Consider the following 23282-nt stretch of genomic DNA (forward strand, 5'->3'; position numbering starts at 1 on the left):
TTAGTGTAATCTCCTGCTGGGACTTGTCTCACCCACCATTTTGCAGTTAACCATGTGGATTTGAGGGACATTTCAGAGTTGCTCAATCGTTTATTGGAGATTGTTTTGATATGCATATTAGGTGTATGAAGAAATGCTTGTTTCAATTTATATTGAGATTTTGTATTGCAATTTGGGGGTTTCAAATGATTATATTTGTATATGAATGATTCTGTGGATTTTTAGAAATTGCTTGTTTATATTCCTTGTGTTAGTAGAGTTGCACTGCACAATCAACCGGATTTGATTCCAGTTGTTGTGGCGGAAACGCAAAATAAACAACACTATTCAAGGAATAAACAAGTAAGCACGAAAAATAAAAAAATCACACACAAGAACACAAGATATACATGGTTCACGAGAGCAACATATCGTGATATGGGATAAAACACAACAAGTTCCATGAATTACATGATTAAATCATTAGATCAATATGATAGAAATTAAATATACCAACTAAGTAATTTCTCTAGATTTCAAAAGTTGTCCAAATGATTCCAATTTAATATATAACAAGGAATAATTCATGGTTATGCCATATATCAAGTCAGAAATGAAATACAAGCATGGTACAAATAATTAGAATTTAAATCAACTTAAATCAATTAATCCTCTAGATTTAAAAGCTCTTTTAAATCATGCCAAATCAATACACAATAAAGATCAAGTCATGGCCATGCCATATATCAAGTCTAAAGTCAATTATATACAAGTTACAATTAATCATTTATTTCTCATTTCAATACAAGACATGCATACAACTTGGATATCAGTACAAGAACAATTAAATCACTTGGAAAATAAATTATAACACCCCCTACCTCAATAGAGAATTGAATCTCTATAATCCAAGGCAACCAAACTTAAAAATGAAAAACCAAACAAGGGTTTTGTAGAGGAGAGTGAGAGGAAACTAAAGTATTACAAGCTTCAAGGTCTTATGTGAGTGGAAGGGCACCAAAATGGAGTCTAAAGCTTTAAACCAAGCTTAGTCTTCAATGGTGGCTAGGTTAGGGTTATTGAAAGGAAAGAGATGAATGAAATAAATGTGCAAACCGTAAGTCAAATGTGGTGGGATTCTCCACTCACTAGGTGTTCTTGCACTACCTCTCACACACACACACTTGCAAGACTAAAGGTGAGTCCTGCACTTGTCATGAATCTAAGTAAACTTCCAAGATTAAATATCGAGCCTACACTTGTCAACCATCCATGCCAACAAGTGCTCCTATCCTAGGCCAACAAATGGGTGAATCTCCACCCTCCATGTGTTAAGGAATTAAGCTTCCAAATTACTCCACCCCAATGCCAACAAGTGGTACCATGAGAGTGTGACACTTGTCACACCTTTCGAAAATTGCAAAAATGTCATTTTTGAAAATATCTTCCAAATTAAATCGCAAAATGATCCCTAAGATGAAAAATAATTACTTTGCATAATTACACTAAAATCCCAAAAGTTAAAGAAAATTACGAAAAGTTATGCATCCATACCTTTTACAAGAAAAGTAAACATTTAGCATGCTTTCCTACAAAAGTAAAAATGTAGATATCATGAAAATTAAATATCATGAATGTGTGTAAAACCGGAATCAAATCCGAGCACAAAAAGTGAGGTTATGTAAGGAAAAATGCTAAATGAGAAAAAAGCAAAATAGGGAAAAAGACGAAAAAAGAATTTACCGAAAAAAAAAGGAAGGAATATGACTGGGTCATTACATGCTTGCTACTGTCATGTATCACATACTTTCCACCTCATCATATATAACATGCTTTCAATTACTTTCACATTTCATTTACATAGTTGGATCATATAGCTATTTCACATACATGGCCAAGTAACACAAATTTTAGCATTTAAACACGTAAACATGTGAACACTTATCAAGAAAGCATGTCTTTCAAAACCGTAACACATAAGCAAGTAACAAGTAAACATGATTCTCAAAACAATAAACACTTTAACATGCAATACTTCTAAATCAACTCAAGTCCCGCTTAGATCAACCCTACCCGTCATCCTTAGGTTTTCGAACCTAATGCTCTGATACCAATTTTGTAACGACCCGAACCCGCAGACCCGAACCCGCAGATCCGAACCGCTAGTAGGGTCCTTATTTAAACCCGAGGTTACTTAGGTAATTACCTTCAATTCCAGGGTTAATACATCATTATCACGTCATATTTATACCTCATAAGAACTCTAGACAAGGTTACAAGGCTTAAGGTTAATCACATCAAAAGATGGAACAAGGCTTACAAAACTGCAGTATTTCGGCCAACTGAAGTGGAGCTTCGGTCGTTTGAAATGTCCCCTATACCGATCGATCTAAATGGCCATTTTGGTCGGCCTGCTATAATCCTAACAATGATTGTACCGGTCGATCTAAATAGCCATTCTGGTCGGCCTGCTATGACCCTAACAATGATTGCAGCTATAGAAATGATCGGTCAACCGAAGTGCCCATTTCGGTCAACCAAAATGGCCCTGCGAGCTGTAAAAAAAATGCAGTTGAATTGCTATGTACATGGAAATGAAAAATGGTTTTAATGGAGACCTTAAAATTGGTCCAAACCCATCCCAAAACACTGCAAGATGGTGTGACACATCCCATACATTCAAAAGATAAAATTTACATGTCCATTACATAGTTCTAAAATCATTTACACGAATTATACGATAGATACATCAAGTTTGCAATCTATGCAACAAAATACAACTACTAACATCTATGAGTCTCAGTACTAATTACTACAAATTGGAGTTCACGATGTTCATGTAAATTAGATACAAAATAACAAAATGATCCCATCATCCAAGCTAGGCCTGTAGTGGAACATCGTCTGCCACTTCTTTTCCCAAACCTGAAAAATGTTAAGTAATGAGGTGAGTTAAACACTCAGTAGGGAGTGTCTAAGACACACATCTTATGACCCCGCGAATCCACATACAGAATAAAAAGCAAGAGAACGGCATCATATCTCGGGAGTCAAGTAAAATCACTGTATCATCAATAAACATACATATATTAACCAACTACCAAATGCACCAAGTATGTCAATGATGTGCCATCCCATGCAATGTCACTCCCCGTTTCCAAAACAATACCATTTCACCTTCCAAAACCGTTGGTGTAATTTGACCCAAGGCACCTCCAAGGCATCACGAAAGGAGGACTGGCTAACCATCCACGACCACAAGGCACCTCCAAGGCATCGTATTCGGCATAACTAGCTCAACCACACTAGGGTCTCTCCCTAGTCCCCTCTAGACTACGCCAACACCACGGACCACTAGACGCTTCTTAGGCGTCCGATTTTCTCAAATCCAATTCAAAATCATTTTCCAAAGAAAGTAAGTTCCCATTTTTACTCTTCAAAACATTTTCCCTTTTCTTTCCCAATGGAATGCATGAATGCATCATGCCTAATACAATCATGCCAATGTATATAATTTCCACACTATGCAAGTCAACAACCACATATAACAAGTCTTAGGGGAAATCTCAAAAAGAAAATAAACAACATGCTTCCATATTGTAAAATCTAATAATTTACACATGATAGGCAAATAATACAACCACTTAAGCATGTTATTCCATACTACATCAACTAACGCATATAGTGACATGCTTTATTTATAACAATTAAGTCACTTTAAAAGGAATCAACACAAATGATCATGCTAGACAACAGATTCATGAAGAGAAATTCACATAAAGCCTAAGAAGTTATGAATTAGAAACCCCTACCTCCAAAAATGCAAAAACCCTAATTCCAAGCCCTAGATTTTGAAAATCCTTTGATTGGCCACAGAAGAAATTGCTTACATCAACGCGTAGATCTCGATAAGCTCTCCGATTTGCTGCGAACGGCTCTATCGAATTCCTTATGGTTGGAGAACAATCAAAGATGGAAGTTTAAAAGAAAAGAAAAAAGAAAAAGCAAAGAAAATAGGGAGAGAGAGATATAGCTAGGGAAAGAGAAAAATGAGAGGCCAAAGTGGCCTCTTGGCCACTAATACAAAGGTTAGTGGTGGTGGGTCCTACCACTAAAGAAAAAATCCCACTTTACTTTATTTTCTACCACACACACATATATATACACACTAACCATGCCACATCCATATAAAACACAATAAATAAAAATGAATGAGATACCAATGGACCCAAACAAAACCCTCGTATGCGACAATTCTGATAGCGGTCCCACCCGGGACTTTCCAGCCCGAAAAACAGAAAAATGCTGAAATGACAACCATTGCATTTTCAAGAGTCCTGAACTCAACGAAATGCTCCAACTAACTCTCAGACACACCCTGCACACCCCACGGTGTCTGGCACGTAAAACGAGAAAGAACGAAAATACTCTCAAAAATTCTAGAAAATGGAAAATGATAAAAAAAAAAAAAAAAAAAAAAATCGAAAACATTACAAAACCATTCTACCTTTCCTGAACCGGTAACCACATCTTATACTGGTTCAAGAGCCTAAGTCAGTTTTGGTAACTTGATTTCCTATTTTGTTTTCATTCTTTTTTGGTCTAGACTTGTTTTACAAGTGTGTTTAGGTCTTCCAAACTTCTATATAATACATTTTTCATTCATTATTGAGGTATGGCTTTAAGGAACATCAATTAAATATTTTTAGAAAGCCTTTAGAGAGATATTCTTCAGAAAATCAAGCCTGATTATTCTGATTATATTTTTAAGAGCACATACATGTATTCATGAGTGATTTAGTAGTGTTCTTCTCTATCTCATCAGAATTAGAACTTGATTGAAGATTTAGACATTTCGAAAGAGCAGATCTATTCTTCTACAATGATTTCAGATCCTGAAGCATAAAAGTAAAAGCGATCACACTTTGGAAGGGTCAAAGTATTGGAGGAGTATTGTTTGATCTACCTGAAACCCTTCTACAGAGATCAAGAATAAGTCTGAGGTCAAGTGTTGTTGGACGGGATGTCGCAAAGCCAGAGGATTGTTAGCTATTGGTTTTTGGTAGAACGATAGGGTGTGAGTCTGAGTCAAAGTTCATTGTTATTTGTTTCAAACATAGTGGATCAATTTACTTTCGATTGCATAGTCCATAAGGTTTTCCCCATGCAAACAATTAGTCTATTTTACCAATTGTGGTTTCCTCGCTAAAAATCCTAGTGCAATCTCTCTAACCTTACTTGTTTTACTTTACAGTATTTATCTTTGTGATTGTGGATGTTTAAATAAATCATATTGTTTAGATAATTTAATCAATCACAAATTGGGCAAGTTAACCTATTAATCTCATCTAGGTTATTGAAGGAGTTAATCATAATTTAAATCAACTAACAGTTTTTGCATTCCACGTAACTTTTCACAATTGGTATCAGAGAGGGTAACTCGATATACTGAGTTGATCATAATTGTTGATTTGTTATGATTTTTGCATCATGTCTAAAAATTCATCTTTTGTTGATGTGTTGCCTTTACCTCCTATTTTTTATTCTATCACAAACATGCAAATTAAGTGGTCTAAGTTTAAAAAGGATTTTAAAATTTTGTTAGAAAAATTGAATCTTGCGGAACTTGATAGAGATATTTATAAGTTAGAAGTTTGTCTCTAATAAAAATTTGGAAGAAATTGGCCATAAAAATTTGAATCTTCTTCATAAAGTTAATTTTCTAGAAAAGAAACTTGAGAAAGTAAATTTGTTTAATAAATCACTTGAACTTAAAATTGATAATTTGAGTAGTGAGTTTGTTAAATCAAAACAGTCTTTTCAGAAATTGGACTTTAACACTTGGAAAATTGATAAGTTGAAAATAATTTAGAATACTAGTAGTAACAAATTATTGACTTCAACTTCAAAGGATTTGTATTTTAAAAAATGTAAAGAAGTTTTTGTGAAAGTTAAAACCAAACCTTGTGTTTTCACTAGTTCTCCCAAAGCTATTTCAACATGTCACTTTTGTGGAGAAAAAGGGCATATCAAGTATAAGTGTCAGAAAAGAAACTTTGAAATTGGAAGAAATTAAAAAATTTACAAAGTTCAAATATGAAGAAGAAAAGGATTAGGATTTCTGAGCCTTGTGACACTTTGCCTAGAACAATAAGGAAATCATTGCATAATGAATCTAAAATTGTTTGGGTAAAGAAAGAGAATTTTAAATGTCTTACCATGCACACTGCACTTAGAGCACTTGGTCCATGTAGTTGGTACTTTGATAGTGGTTGCTCTAGGCATATGACAGGGGATAAAACATTGTTTACCACTTTTAAGGAATACACAGTTGGAACTGTTACTTTTGGTTATAGTAATACTTCAAGTGTAAGTGGTAAGGGTAAGACCAAATTTCCAGGAATTGGGGAATTAAAAAATATTTTATATGTTAAAGGTTTAGCTGCTAATTTCTTGAGTATTAGTTAAATCTATTATGTTGAGTTTCAAGTCAATTTTACTCAATAAGGGTGTTTTGTAACTAATGAAAAAGATGAATGCATTTTGAAATGAACTAGAATTTCTGATAATTACTATGTTGTGTTTTTAGATCCTTCACTTATGTGTTTTTCTGCAGCTACTGATGAGGAAGTTTTATGGTATAAAAGACTTGGACATGTTAATTTTAATGATTTGGTGAATTTGTCTAATAATGATCTTGTTCGAGGTTTGCCTAAATTAAAAATGTCTAAGAATGAAATTTGTGGTCCATGTCAATTAGGAAAATAAACTAGAGTATCGTATAAAAAACTTATTTATAAAGTCCCTTCTTGACCTTTAGAATTGATTCATATGGATTTGATGGGTCGCATAACACCTGATAGAATTGGAAGAGAAAGATATTTACTTGTTATGGTTGATGATTTTTCTAGATTTACTTTGGTTGCATATTTGCATGAAAAATCTGATACTTTTATGAATTTCAGGTCAATTTGCCAACTTATTCAAAATGAGAAGGGATATCGAATTACTCGGATTAGGAGCGACAATGGAGGTGAATTCAAACCTAAGGAATTTATTGAATATTGTGATAAGTTTTGCATTAAACATGAATTTTCTACACCTAAAACAACACAACAGAATGTTGTAGTACTGAAAAGGAAATATAGGACAATAGCAAGTATGGCTCATACTATGCTTCATGAGAATAAAATTGCTAGTCATTTTTGGGCTGAATCAGTACATAATGCTTGTCATATCCTAAATAGAGTTTATCTTAGGCCTAGAACTAAAAAGATTTCATATGACTTCTGGTATGATAGAAAGCCCACTGTTAAATACTTTATAGTCTTTGGAAGTAAATATTATATCCTTAGAGATATGGAACACTTGGGAAAATTTGACTCTGGAAGTGATGAAGGTGTCTTTCTGGATTATTCACAAACAAGTCGGGCTTATAGGGTTTTTAATTTAAGAATCAAAGTTATTATGGAGTCTATTAATGTTGTGTTTGATGATACAAAATCTAAGATAAGCTCTTCTCAACTTGATAAAGAAGTAACCAATTTTGAAATTGCAGGAGAAAGGAAAGAACTTACAATTCATGAGGAAGAAATAGTTAAGATTTTAGGAGAAGAAGGTGAAGAGGATGTTGATGAGGAATTAGAAACCAATTTTGAAATTGCAGGAGAAAGGAAAGAACGTACAATTCATGAGGAAGAAATAGTTGAGATTTTAGGAGAAGAAGATGAAAAGGACGTTGATGAGGAATTAGATGTCATCACTGATGAACCTATAGGAATTCCTGCACCATCATTACACATTTCCACATCTAGTAGTTCTAGGGTTCAATCGAGTCATCTAGTTGACAATGTGATAGGTCCATAGGATAAATCGGGTACTAGGAATACAGTCTGTAATCAGTTATGACACTTATGCATGGTAGATAATATAGGACACTCATGTCACATGGCTTAGTTTGAACCAAAGAATGTTGATGAAGCTCTTCAAAGTTTTGATTGGCGTATAGCTATGCAAGAAGAATTACTTGAATTTATGAAAAATGATATTTAGAAATTAGTGCCTCGACCTAGTGATGTTAATATCATAGGGGCCAAATGGATCTTTAAAAATAAACTTGATGAACATGGTCTTGTGATGAGAAATAAAGCTAGGTTGGTTGCACAAGGATATACTTAAGTTGAAGGAATTGATTTTGATGAAACTTTTGCACCTGTTGTTAGACTTGAGTCTATTCGACTTCTTTTTATTCTTGCATGTCATTTTAAATTCAAATTATTTAAAATGGATGTAAAAAGTGTTTTTCTCAATGGTATTTTGCAGGAAGAAGTTTTTGTAGCACCACTGCACACACAAATTTTGTAGTCTGCAAATAAAGAACAAAATAGGGAGCAAAATATAATTTAATTAATTTATGATAAACAAAAAAGAATACAATCCTTTGTAATATTCTTTACAAAGAATAAAATCCTCTGATTCGATCTCCTTTGTTGGTATTCAAGGGCTACACGAGCTTAGTCTTGAATCACCGTGGAATTTTGATGAAGAACGGTACGATTTGATGTACTTGTTGTTGATCACCGTGGAATTTTGATGAAGAACGACACGATTTGATATGTTTATTATTCTTCGTCTTCAGGTTTGAGTGTTGGGGATGAATGTGGGTAGAGCTTCTGTATTTCTTTTTGGAATTCTGGATTTCTATAATTCTCAATTTATGTGTCCCCTTCCTCTTTCTTCCGGGTCTCTATTTATAGGCTTCTTGGATTAATAGGATGATGACATGTGTCCTCTCCTGATAAAGATAAAATCATAACTGGGCCGGGTCGGTTATATTATGATAATTATCCTTAAAAATAATTATTCCAAATATATTTTATTAGGAATAATTATCTTTTCATTTAATCATCTGGGCTAGGCTAATTAAATAATTTAAATGGACCAAGTTTGGGCCAATTAAATAACTTAATTAAACCTTAAACCCATATTTAATGGGTCAATTTGTCAAAACAAAAGCCCATTAAAATTTTAGTGTCTACAACAACCAAAAGGTTTCATTGATCCACATAACCATGATTTTGTTTTTCATCTTAAAAAAGGCTCTTTATGGTTTAAAGCAAGCACCTAGAGCATTGTATGAGAAGTTAACTTCTTAGCTAATGCATAAGGGCTTCAGAAGAGGAGTAATATACAAAACATTGTTTATTTTCAGAAAAGGAAAAGATTTTTTTGTTGCTTAAATCTATATGGCTGATATTGTTTTTAATGCTACTTGTAATAACCTTGTTCATAATTTTGCTAAGGATGTGAGTAATACTTTTGAAATGAGCATGGTTGGTGAACTAACTTTCTTTCTAGGTCTCTAAGTGAAACAACTTGATGATGGGATTTTTATATTTTAATCAAAATATGCAAATGAGCTAGTTAAGAAATTTGTTATGAAAGATTTAAAGCATTTGCAAACTCCTATCAGTACTTCATCCAAATTGGATAGAGACTCTAATCCTAATAAGGTTGATCCTTTCTTGTATAAGAGTATGATTGGTAGCTTGTTGTATTTGGCAGCAAGTAGGCCAAACATTTCATTTAGTTTAGGTGTTTGTGTTAGGTATCAAGCTGATCCTAGAGAACAACACGTTCTTGCAGTCAAGCGCATTATTCATTATATCAATAGTATATTGAATTATGTATTGAGTTATTCTTCTAAATCTAACTATGAGATTGCAGGTTGTACTAATACTGATTGGGCTGGTAATAAGAATGATAGAAAGAGTACTTCAGGTGGTTGTTTCTATATTAGTACTAACCTTGTTTCATGGTATAGCAAGAAGCAAAATTGCATATCTTTATCATCTTGTGAGGCTGAATAGATTGCTGCTGGAAGTTGTTGCACACAATTACTTTGGATGAAACAGATGCTTCTAGATTATGGAGTTGATCAAGGTACTATTGCTATCTTTTGTGATAATACTAGTACAATTAATATTTCAAATAATCCAGTTTTACATTCTAAGACTAAGTACAATGACATTCGACATCACTTTCTTAAGGAACTTGTTGAACAAAATGTCATGTCTTTGGAAAAAGTGCATACTGATCAAAATTTGGCTGATATTCTCACAAGCCATTAGATACTCTTAAGTTTTCTCATCTTAGAAAATCTATAGGCGTTTGTTGTCTTGATTAGATGCATTACAAAGACATAGTCTAGAAAGGATTTTCATGCATATCTTGAGTATCTAAATCATGTTTTTCAGAAGATAAGTAAACCATATTGATTGAATATGTTGAACATAAGGAGTTTTATAACACATGGATTATATGTGTAAAACATACTATGGCTATGCATGAATTAATGAAATTGGTTTTGCTTACTTGTTTCGTATAGTAAATGGATCATTGATAATACATTTACTTATTTTTGATGTCATTATTTTGGTCAAAGGTGATGTTGACATGATTAATCATTGTTTTAGAATTTAAACTTCATTTATGTGGTTTAGACTAAAAGAGTGAAAAGAAATAAATAAATAAAAATGAATGAAAACAGTTTGGAATGAAAAGTTCTGGAAAAAAAAAAAAAAAAACGAAAATAATTGTTGTTTTCGCAAAAAAAAATAGAGAAAAAGGTGAGGTTTGGAAAAAGCGACCTTTGGGATTTGTCCAAAACTACTTTGACTCAAAACAAATGGCTGCCCATAAGCGTGAAAGTCGCCAATGTGTAAAAAAAAGAAAAAAGAAAAATGGAGCACAAAGAGAGAGAGAGAGAGAAAAAAAAAAAAAAAAAAATTCTTCTGCACATATTGATTGTTTAATTTTTAAAGATATGTGATATCATTGATTTATTATCTGAAATCTAAACAGTTGACAAATCATAAGTTTTTAGAACTTAGTGGTGATTCTATTACACTTACTAAGTTTGTGGAACTTCATTGAATTAATCTTGGTTATTTGTGTTAATTCATATAGTCTTGTAGAGTCTATATTATCTTTGGATTCAAATTACAAGTTCTATATGGTTGGTTGTTTCCTTCTTCTAGGATATTTTTTCCTTTAAACCCTTGTTAATTTGTTACAAAAAGGGGGAGAGAGTTGAGAGTCTTATCATTCAGGGGGAGAAACATATTATTCAAGTGGAAAGATATATTTGCATTGAGGGGGAGAACAAGTTGATCATTGCATTAAGTTTCAGGCATCATTAGTATTGCTATTTTATACTTGTGTCTATTTTCTTGATTAAGTATCACGGGTATTTGTGTTTGAGCTAATATGAAGATTACAGGTTGCTACATGTGTTGAAGCTTCATGAGGTTCAAGAAAAATTCCAAGATTTATTTCCTTTAACAATCATTGTAATTTGTTTTTTCTGCTTGGGTAGATTTCATGTTGTTTTTAGGGTTTTGTCATGAAATTGTCAAAGGGGGAAATTGTGAGATATATATTTTGTAATTGGCTAATTTCGTTGTCAAAACAAGTCCGATCGAGTTATAATTTTTCATTTCAAAATTTTAAGATTGGAGATCGGATGAGAATTTGAAGAAGTTTAAGTGTTCATGGTTTACTATACTCCGGATGATAAGAACAATGCTTTAGAAAGGTATATGTGATACCCCCGGATTTCCGAATGCGAATTGGCCAGGCCCACGCCCGAATACCCGAGGATATCAAAAATGAATTGGCAATAAATGAATACAGAGTACAAAACAATAAATAAGAATAAATAATTTGCTGAAATAAAACTAAAAGAATAATCTAATAATAAAACCTCTTAATAAATTTCCATTAATAATAAAATCATTTTGATACAATAAAGCCTCCATTAATACAACTCGGGAATCCATACTGTGTAGACCCCTTAAAACCAATATGAACAAGTGACAGCGATAACTATCTACAACTGAAGAACAAAGCATAAAAGAATCTCCTATGTAGAATCGGAAGAATGAAGTAGATTGATCCCTGTTCAGCATGAACAACCTCTACTCCTAACGAACACCTGAAAAATAATGGTGAGTCAAGCCCACAAACAAGTTCTACTCTATTACAATCCAAGCAGAGATTCGATACACGTATATATCCTAGTCAATCCAACAATAACTAGTAGTCCGTAGATATATATAAATACACACTAAAGGAACTTCACTAGACTATAGGGTTGTCTTAACCTGAATAGTAGGCAACATGCAAAACGCATATATAGTGGGCATGAGTACCTAGACCTACCAAGACACACAACTACACTATATCTAGCTACACATCCCTGGCGATATACGCGCTCTAACCACTGATCCTGAGACTCAAGCTCATATCATGGCACCATAATTATATATATATATAATCCAGTAACCATCTTATCCAGTATTAATTAATCCTCTACAAGTAATCCTCTATAAGTCATTCAACTTGTTCAGCTGACCTAACTTGAATATAAGTAGGATTTAATATTTTAGTTAATTCACTCCCTTATACAAAATAGGTAGGACTTAACTGATAAGTTAATTCGTCCCTAAAGTACCACCATCCCATATTAGAGTACTACATCCACGCAATCCAATAGTTGATGTAATAATTAAGGAAATATATCAAATAATCCAAAAATAAATATAATAACATAATGTATGCTATCACAGAATATGAATGACTTATAATTTATTTAAGCTTCCTATATCATATATCCTATACAAACTGAATCTTACACATACTGATATTTTATTATACAGTCACGTAAGAATTTTCCATATCCAATTCATCCTACACATTTAATCTTAATTGCTAGAACAATTTAAAAGATTCTATTCGTTTGTTTAAAACATTCAAATAGCAAATATCGTTATGATCAAGTCTATTTAAAATTTATTTAAACTCATACCTAGTCCCTATTTAATGTTCAGGACCCTCCAAAATCAATTAAGATCTATTTAACGCTGTTTACGAAACTTCCCCAGGTAAGCCTCGAGCTTTTGTCCTAATTGCTCCAGCTTCTTGTCCAAGGCTCGAGCTTCCTGTCCGTTGCTCGAGCTTTATATCCCAGGCTCGAGCTTTTCATCCAAGGCTCGAGCTTTTCACCTATGGCTCAAGCTTTTCTTTCAAGGCTCGAGCTTTCTAACCATAGTTCAAGCTTTTCTCCAATAGCTCGAACTTTTGATCCATGGCTCGAGCTTTACATCAATAGCTCGAGCTTTTCTCCTATAGCTCAAGGACTGTAATGACGGATTGAGTACTGTATCGCGATTTAACCCAGAAACCCTACTGTGAATTCAATTTTATTGTTTAAGGAATACTAGGCATGTTTCTGTAATGACCCGGATTTTCACGGATATTATTTTCCGTTGTCTTTCCTTTCTAAGTTCAGTTCCTCTTCGCTTAGTGTCGTCTCGAGTGCTCTGGAGTGATTTCCGAGACTCTTTTCTGTGGATTGACAACTTCCTTTGAGGACCGAGTCGTTTCGGCATTTTTCGTTTTCGACACTATTCACTTTTCGTCATTTTCCCTATTTCGTCATTTTCCCTATTTTGTCTTTTCCCCGTTTGACACTTTGTTGGCGTAACCACACTTCTTGTGTTCGGAGTTGGTTTTTGACTTCATGTATCTCCATCTTGAGTGGTTTTCACGAAATACGTATCTTTACTTTTGCAAGAAAGTACTCCGGTTGCTCCTAGTGTCCATAGGGGCATGGATGCAAAGTTCTTTGAAATTATTTTCTTTTCTTGGGGGCATTCTAGGCATTTTACAATGCATTTTTTTTGTTTCCGTTCACAATTGGGGTAGGAAACTTGATTTTAGGGGGGGTTTCTTCTTTGAGTTTTTCCAAAAAAGTCCGTTTAGATGCCCACTTTTACTCTCAGTTGCAGTAGTAGTGGGTTGTCCTCGTCAGGCCGCCACGACATCATTTTTGTTTTTGACCTTTCTCCCCCGTCCGGACTCCAAATTGAGTAAACTTTTTTTTGAACTTGACTAATTTGTCATTGTCTTTCCAGCGGTGTACTCGATAGCACCTGAATCCACTTTTTACAAAATAACCGTTTTGCCCCTAGGTTCTTTTTGTCCGTTTTTGAAACGACACTTCTGCATTTGTTTCCTTTGGGTTCCATGACCTCTTTAAGGGTCACATTGGTGTCTTAGAGACGCATTGTATCTCTAGAGACCGTTGTTTCACCTTTCACTTTCGCTTTCGCATTTTGGATCCACTATCGGGTCATCTTTTGGTTATCACTGACGTACTAGGTTTACAAGACTTGGGCCGGCACAAGTGGTATCAGAGCTCCTAGGTTCGAAAACCTTAAGACGACGGGTTTTGGGTGCATATCATGCTTTTGTTGCCATGCTCTATGTGTTTATATGCTTTTTGATAACATGTTTTAGTTGATAACATGTTTATGTGCTTACGTGCTACATGTTGTATGCCGTTTGTTTAGCATTGTTTTATTATAATGTAAAGAGCATGACATGTGACGTATGCTAGATTAGAATTGTATATGCATAATTGTGTTGCATATTTGGCATGACATGGGACTGATCATTGAGGCACGAGTTGAGGTTGATGGTGATTGTAGTCACAGTTTCGTGGTAGTATAGGTTGTTGTCGACCTAGTATTGGTTTTGAGGTAGGTGATGGTCACCTTTTGTGTAGGCTCTTGTAAGATGAGTCATTAGGCGTTACCGTAATGGTGGATTTGTTGGTTTTGGGCCATTATGAGGTTATGAACCTCTTAGGATCCTTGATTGTCTAGGAATATTCCTCTAGAACTTACATTTTTCGTGGGCCAGTACGTTTATGGGCAGGTGCATGGCACTGTCATGCTACCGTATTGGCTAGCTACAAGCGTAGTTCGGATGGAATCAGTGTTGGTTTTGTTTTGATAGGCGTTGTCCTTTGATCGGTGATGATGATGGTTGTTTTGGAGATCATTCGTGGTGATTGATTTGGTTGTTGTTGGTATGGCTATAATTGCCATTTTCTTTTAGTTCTCCTTGCACGATGACGCTTTTGGGATCAAGTCGATTGATAGATGCTTCGGGTAGAGAGAGCATTACATTGTTAATGTCACTTATAGTGTCACCCTTAGATTCAGAGATGGATTATAAGAGTCTTACCATTGTGGTAAGGGCTCACGTTTGTTTTGAGATAGGTTTTTGTTGCATTGGTTTTTGGAGTCAGTGTATGGCTAGGACTGGTCATTCCTTTTTACCTAGGCACTCTAGGACACGATGTCCATAGGGTTCATTGTTGCATCACTTTTGTTTTTTACAGTTTCATTTACTGCCATGTTAGTAGTATGATTTATGATATTATGATGCTAGGTGGAAGTCTATCCATATTTGCCTTCTTGTTGTGTGGCGATAGCATGCCTTTCTTATATGCTTCGAGATGCCATATTGTTACTGCGCTTTAATGACATGCTTTTATGTTTATGTGGAGACGTGCAACATGTGCTTTTGATTTTCATCTATGTGAGTAGATTTTCTTTCTGGTAGTTGCATTCCTTGTCATATGCATGACTTCCAGGTTTGGTTTTCCCATTCGTTTCCCTTGGTCGCACGTAGTCTGTATGCGGGTTTCCACAATGGTTTTGCATTGGTTCGTATTAGGGACTTCACAAGGAGTGAGTCTCTTCCCTCCGTTGCGTTGTGCACTGTTTTGGGGTTGGTTGGTCCATGAGGATCATCGTTGTTGTCTTGAGTCCATGTAAGGAGTGAAGTCTTTGACCTTGTTGTCTTTCATTTCAGAGATGGAGTCGTGGTGTTATCCTTTTTAGGACTAGTGGTCCCTTTTCTTTCGTGTCTTCCCTTGGGGAGTTCTTGCCGTGGTTATTGACGGTTGTGGTGCTCAAAGCGAGTTGATTGATGTGAGAATCTTTTTCGGGGACTTATATCCATATCATTGAGGATTTGTTTGATTCGTGAGGTGAGCTCGATGCACTTTTGAGAATGTCTTTCAGAGACTTGTTTTCATTTTGGAGGCCTTGATGTGGGTGACTCTTAGGAAGAGTTTTGGAGGATCACTGTTAGATATGGCTTGTTGAGGAGTTTTCTCTGTCCTAGTTATTACTAGGCGTAGTTTTGAGGAATTGTTGTTCCAGTGATGGTTCTTGGATTGAAATTGAGGAATTTTGATTTAGCTTGGTGATACCAAGCACGGTTTTGAGAGATTCATTTTGTGACCTTGGTTGTTGGTATTTTGATGTGAGTGCCACTTAGTGGACTTATATTTTGAGGATTTAGTTATCCGTGATAAGGTTGTGGATCTGATGTTTGATCATGGTGATTGGTCATGTAGTTGATCTGTTTCAGGGAGAAATGTAGGACTTTCGATGGAATGTTTTGTGGTGAGTTTCGTTTTAAATTTTGGAGGTCTTGATTCGCTTCTCAGGCTTTGGATTCTCGATTGATGTTGTTAGTAGTAGTATTTTGAAACATTAGAGTAGTCGGTTTTGTTGTAATGAGGATTTGGGGCCTTAAGCATAATGGTGCCTATGACATTGTTGTCAGAGTTCGGGATTGCCCGAGATGGTCCGGAACATCTTTGGACCATATTCTAACTCTCACAGATGCCTGGTTCCTATATTGCTTTTGGCTATGATCGTTTTGTGACATTGATGTCATTAGTATCGAGAGGTTTTATGGGTAGACCTAGTAGGGGGCAGGTTATGAATTAGTGCCTTATTCTGTCATACTACCGTACGAAGTTGTATGTTGTGGGTGAGTACTAGTTGCCGTCGATGCTACCTTACTGACGAGTAAGTGTGGGCGAGCACTAAGCACTATCATTGCTACCATACATTTGAGTACGTCGTAGGCAGGTTCTGGTCGCTATTCATACTGCCATGTCGTCTTTGTTCGGTACTTTGATTTGATCTGTGATGATCTTGGAGTTCAATTGGTGGTTGTTTATGGATCAATTTGGAGGTTCATCAGGAGGAATGCTTACGGTTGTTGTTTTCCATTCTTTTGTTTGACCTTGGGTTCTGTGTGTAAGTTCAGACTTGTCGTGTGGCCATGTGGTCACTTTTCCTTTGAGAGGTCATCTTGTCATGAGCACATGGGTGCAAATGACACTGGTTTGTGTGTTCCTTTCAGCTTTGAGGTCACTAGTGTGGCGTGTTGTGTGGGATACTCGGAGATGTACTCTGTAGTTATCCGGGTTTCGCCTTTTGTTGGTTGGGGCTGGATTTCGGAGACGAAATCCCTTTAAGGTGGGAAGGTTGTAATGACCCGGATTTTCACGAATATTTTTTTTCCGTTATCTTTCCTTTCTGAGTTCAGTTCCTCTTCGCTTAGTGTCGTCTTGAGTGCTCTAGAGTGATTTCTGAGACTCTTTTATGTGGATTGAGAACTTCCTTTGAGGACCGAGTCGTTTTCGCATTTTTCTTTTTTCAACACTATTCACTTTTCGTCATTTTCCCTATTTCGTCATTTTCCCTATTTTGTCTTTTCCCCGTTTGACACTTTGTTGGCGTAACCACACTTCTTGTGTTCGGAGTTGGTTTTTGACTTCATGTATCTCCATCTTGAGTGGTTTCCATGAAATACGTATCTTTACTTTTGCAAGAAAGTACTCTGGTTGCTCCCGGTGTCCATAGGGGCATGGATGCAAAGTTATTTGAAATTATTTTCTTTTCTTGAGGGCATTCTGGGCATTTTACAATGCATTTTTTTGTTTCCGTCCAAAATCGGGGTAGGAAACTTGATTTTAGAGGGGGTTTCTTCTTTGAGTTTTTCCAAAAAAGTCCGTTTAGATGCCCATTTTTACTCTCAGTTGCAGCAGTGGTGGGTTGTCCTCGTCGGGCCGCCACGACATCATTTTTGTTTTTGACCTTTCTCCCCCGTCCGGACTCCAAATTGAGTAAAATTTTTTTAAAACTTGACTAATTTGCCATTGTCTTTCCAGCGGTGTGCTCGATAGCACCTGAATCCACTTTTTGCAAAATGACCATTTTGCCCCTAGGTTCTTTTTATTCGTTTTTGGAACGACACTTCTGCATTTGTTTTCTTTGGGTTTCGTGACCTCATTGAGGGTCACATTGGTGTCTTAGAGACGCATTGTATCTCTAGAGACCATTGTTTCACCTTTCACTTCTGCATTTCGGATCCATTATCAGGTCATCTTTTGGTCATCACTACCGCACCGGGTTTACAAGACTTGGGCCGTCACAGTTTCTACGTTCCATCAATCCTCATATATGAAAACATCAATTAAACATATAAAAATTCATAAAGGAATCAAATCAAATTCATGAATTTATCAATTCATAAAACAAGAACAAATATGAACCAATTTCATAAAACCTATGTTCTAATCCAATTAAACATGCATAATTATTTAATTTTATGTGTTTAAGAAATTCTGGAATTTTTTAGGCATGTATAGAAACACGAATCAAAGGGAGAGAGATAGAAGAAAATTTTGCCTTAAACTTTCAAATCGAAAGTCAAACTTCTTATTTCTTGATCTCCTCTCTATAGGGTTTTCTCCTCATTCCTTCCTCTTCCTCCTTCTCTCTCTAACTCTCTCTCTATAATATATTACGTGATATCTTTCTAACCCATTTTTACAAACCTATAGTTATATATTTATAGACTAAATACGAACCCTATTCATTTTCCCAATTCAAGTCAACTTAACAAAGAAAATAAAAAAAAATAAAATATTAAAAAGGTAACGTAAAATATGTTACGTATATAATTTATGTACATCCTTATTAAGTAAATAAAATATATACATCAGAGATTATTTATTAACAGATTATTTAATAACACTTAAGTTACCATAATATTAAAAGGAAGTTACCATAATATTAAAAGGTAACTTAAAACATAATACGTATAAAATCTATGTATATCCTTATTATATAAATATATAAAATATATACATCAGATTAAATATAAATTCTAAAGTTACTATAAAAGTAATTAATAAATTACTTTCCCTTATATATATATATATATATATATACACACACACACACACACATAAACAACTATCTATGGGTAATTTTTCATACCCATTAAACCTCTTATCCAAGTAGTCCATGGGACCTAATTGGTTGATCCATTACTACTAACCATAACCATAAAATTAAAAAAAATATTTAATCATTTAATTTACAATTAATCAAATACATCATTTAAGCACACAATCTAATTAAACAAATAATACAAATAACACATATATATACAAATAGCTAATTAATCAAGTAACACTTAATTCAAATAAACACATAAGCAATTAGTCAAAATAATCAATCAAACAATTAAAAATGCAATAAAAACAAATAAATAAATACCAAGACTATCCTTTTAAAATTATGGGTATTACAGTATGTGACTAAGTGAGAACATTTAGAAAGATTTAGAAGGTTGAGAAGGAATCAACAGGATGACTTTTGTCCATTGGAACCGGTAGGAACATCCTTGAACTGGTAGCCAACTGTGGTTTATAAAGGGTGTTTTTTACTGCCAAGTCTGAACCGGTAGCCAAAGTGTATTGGAAACCAATCTGCCTTTCTTGAACAGGTAGCCATATCTTGTACCGGTTCAAGAGCTTGAGTTAATTTTGGTAACTTGATTTCCTGTTTCATTTTGATTCCTTTTTGGTCCAGACTTCCTTCTAAATCCTATGCACGAATTCTACTAGTTTTACAAGTTTGCTTAGGTTTTCAAACTTCCATATACTACCTCTTTCATTCATTATTGAGGTATGGCTTTAAGGAACATCAATTAAATATTTTGAGAAAGCCTTTAGAGAGATATTTGTAATACCCCTACTTTAAAAAGGGATAAAATTGGAATTTAAATGTTATTTTGTGTGCATTTTTATTTTATTTATTAATTTTATGAATAAATGCTTATGTGGCAAATTGTTTATTTGTGTGTATTAATTGATTTATTTGTTAATTATTTATTACGTTTATTATTTTGGTTTAATTGCCTTAATTGAATTATTTAACATTATTTGCATTAATTGACTTAATTGGATAATTTGATTTAATTGATTTATTATTGTTTTATTAAATGGAATTTAATTGTAGGTTTTTGTTATGGGCCAACTCGGATTAAGTTTAGGGCTCTATCTCAATGTGACAAGGATTAGGGTTTTAGTATTTAGTTTATAAATACACCATTATGCGTTAAGCTAGGGTTTTATGATATATCACATAGCATATACGCGTAGAGGGTTCTGCAAAACACAGAGAGATGCAGAGTAAGGTTTGAGAGAACAGAGCAAATTGTGAGTTCTCGACTGAGGTTTCAAGGCCAAACCTAGGAGAAGGAAAGGGCAGAGGTAATAGGAGGCTAGACAGTGTTGCGGTGGTCACCGGAAAGTCTAGGAAGAAGACGACGTTGAAAGGTTTCAAATCGGAACCGAAAGGCAAGTTCTTTTCTTCCTCCTTCCCGTTGGCCTGTGTTCTGTGCACCTAGATATACTCTAGGGTTTTAATGGATCAATAATTGAATTAAGCATGTTTTTATATGTCAATTTAACCTTATCTTTGCCTTGAATAAATTCGGTGATGGGTTTTTGAAAGTTCATTACAATAGTTGTTTTTCCTAAGCATGATTTGTCTGTGGAACTTGTAGTTTTTGTTTTTGATTTCAACTGTTGTAAACACTCCATGGGGATTATACTGGACATAGTTAGGACCCTTGGGAACAGTCTAAAACTAAATAGAACGGGTGGGAAGCGGCCGGCGTTGAAGAAGAAGGTCGCAGAAGTCACAGACGGACAGACGGCTCTCAAGAGGGAGAGAGCCAGCTCTAGAAAGTCAAGAGCCGGCTCCCCTTTAGCAAGAGCCGGCTCCTAGGGAATTGGAGCCGGCTCCAATAGGGGAAGAGCCGGCTCTTCCATTCCAGGAGCCGGCTCCAATTTGTTTTACGTCCAGAAAGTGTTTTCTAGGGCTCTGTTTGGTGTTTTGAGCACTGTTTGAGCTTCTGAGTGATTCTAATGAACTGTAGGGACTTAACAGAGGATCTAAGTAGTTAATTCTAAGTGTTATTAAACTTATTGTTGCATAGTTTAAGTCTCTAAGATAAAGGATGTAGCAGTGTAAAAATATACAACGGTGTATGCTACTAACAGAAGAAAGGAACTAAATGGCTTGATTAAATTTTAGAAATTTAATGAGACTTCACGGAGGGATTAAATAGTTAATTTTTGGGTGTTATTAAGATCCTAAATTGATTTAAGGTTAATTCTAAATTAACGGATCAATATGTATAACACTTATGTACATTGTATACTATTAGTCGATAGATGAAGTTTTAAATACTTAAGCTTATTTTTAGGCTTTCCAGTGGGATTTAATATATTTATAAAATGGTTTTAAATATATTATAGGGTCATTGATGTGTTAGATGTGATCTATGCAGGCTCTGGATGTTAGTGGTTGAATTATGAAATCATTCCTTACAACTATATGGTTTAAATGCTTGGATTTAATTGCAAATAGTTGGATATTGGTTTTGGATTATAAATCGCTAAACGATTATATATATATGTAGAATTTTAATTGTTGAATTAATATATTCTGTCAATTACATGGTTGTGGAGGATGGTATGAACCGGTATGGGACGGTGTCATACTAGGGATGGTTTAGCTTAAAACGCATAAACCTAACCTATTGGATTTAAGGGAAGGATTGTAAAATATTGAATACTAAACCTTGTTTAGTCAGATCGACTGATTAAGTTGAAAGACTATCTGGATTAATTGTGTTTGTGTGTAGTTGGATTGACTGATTAAGTTGAATGACTACCTGGATTAAATGTTGGTTGTGTTTAAGTCAGATCGACTGATTAAGTTGAATGACTAAACTGAATTAAAATTCTTATGTCAATTCAATAAACAATAAAATGGCATACCTTGGGTTAGACGGACTTTATATATATGTTATGGCACCACGATATGGGCATGAGTCTCAGAGTCGTTGGTTAGGGAGCGTATATGCATTGGGATGCATAGCTAGATATAATGGTTAAGGTGTACCCTGTTAGGTCTAGGTATTCATGCCCACCTTTAGGTGCGTTTTTGCATGCTACCTTCTACTCAGGTTGAGACCCCATTATAGTCCAGTGAAGGTTCTCTAGTGTGGATATATTTATGTATGGACTAGATAGATATTGTGAGGTATTTAGGTGTATCTACGTATCGGGTCACTGTATGGATTGCAATTAGATTAGAACTTATTCGTGGGCCTGACCCACTCTTATTTTTTAGGTATCGGACGGTTCCAGTCTTAGGCTTGATCGTGCTGTGCAGGGATTATCATTCATTCCACCGACGACGTAGGATGTCCTTCCATATTTTAGTATTTGGTTTTATGTTAGTTGTTTACGTTTCAGTTGAGATTTTTATTTAGGGGTCCACTGGATGGATTCCCGAGTTGTATATGGAGGATCAGTTATATCATAAAGGTTGTTTATTAATGAAATTTTATTTCGGGATTTCATTCAATGGATTATCATTTTAGTTTTCTATTCAGCAAATTTTATTTATTCTTATTTACTTTAAAATTGTACTCTGTGTTCGTTAATTGCTAATTTGTTTGATATCCTCGGGTAATCGGGCGTGGGCCTGGCCAACCCGCATCCGGAAATCTGGGGGTATCATAATATTCTTCAGAAAATCAAGCCTGATTACTCTTATTATATTTTTTAGAGCACACACATATATTCATAAGTGATTTAATAGTGTTGTTCTTTATCTCATCGGAACTAGAGTTTGATTGAAGATTCAGACATTCTAAAAGAGCAGATCTATTCTTTTATAACGATTTTAGATCTTGAAGAACAGAAGTAAAAGCGATCATACTTTGAAAGGGTTGAAGCATTAAAGGAGTGTTGTTTGATCTACCTATAACCCTTCTACAGAGATCAAAAATAAGCCTGAGGTCAAATACTGTTGGACGGGATGTCGCAATGCTAAAGGATTGTCCGCTATTGGTGTTTAGTAGAACAATAGGGTGTGAGCCTAAGTCAAAGTTCAGTGTACTTTATTTCAAACATAGTGGATTGGTTTACTTTGGACTGCACAATCCACGAGGTTTTTTCCTACGCAAACAATTGGTCAATTTTACCAATTAACGGTTAAAAATCCTCTAACCTTACTTGTTTTACTCTACAGTAGTTATTTTTGTAATTGTGGATGTTTAAATTGATCTTATTGTTTAGATAATTTAATTAATCACAAATTGTGCAAGTTGTCCTATTCATCTCATCTAGGTCCTTGAAGGAGTTGATCATAATTTAATTCAACTAACAGTTTTCGCATCCTGCGTAACTTTTCACATAGCTAACTATAAATAAA

This window comes from Cornus florida, unplaced genomic scaffold (assembly GCF_030987335.1).
Source record: "Cornus florida cultivar Cherokee Brave unplaced genomic scaffold, ASM3098733v1 CherokeeBrave_3.0.0_Hap2_Chr08, whole genome shotgun sequence".
NCBI lineage: Eukaryota > Viridiplantae > Streptophyta > Magnoliopsida > Cornales > Cornaceae > Cornus > Cornus florida.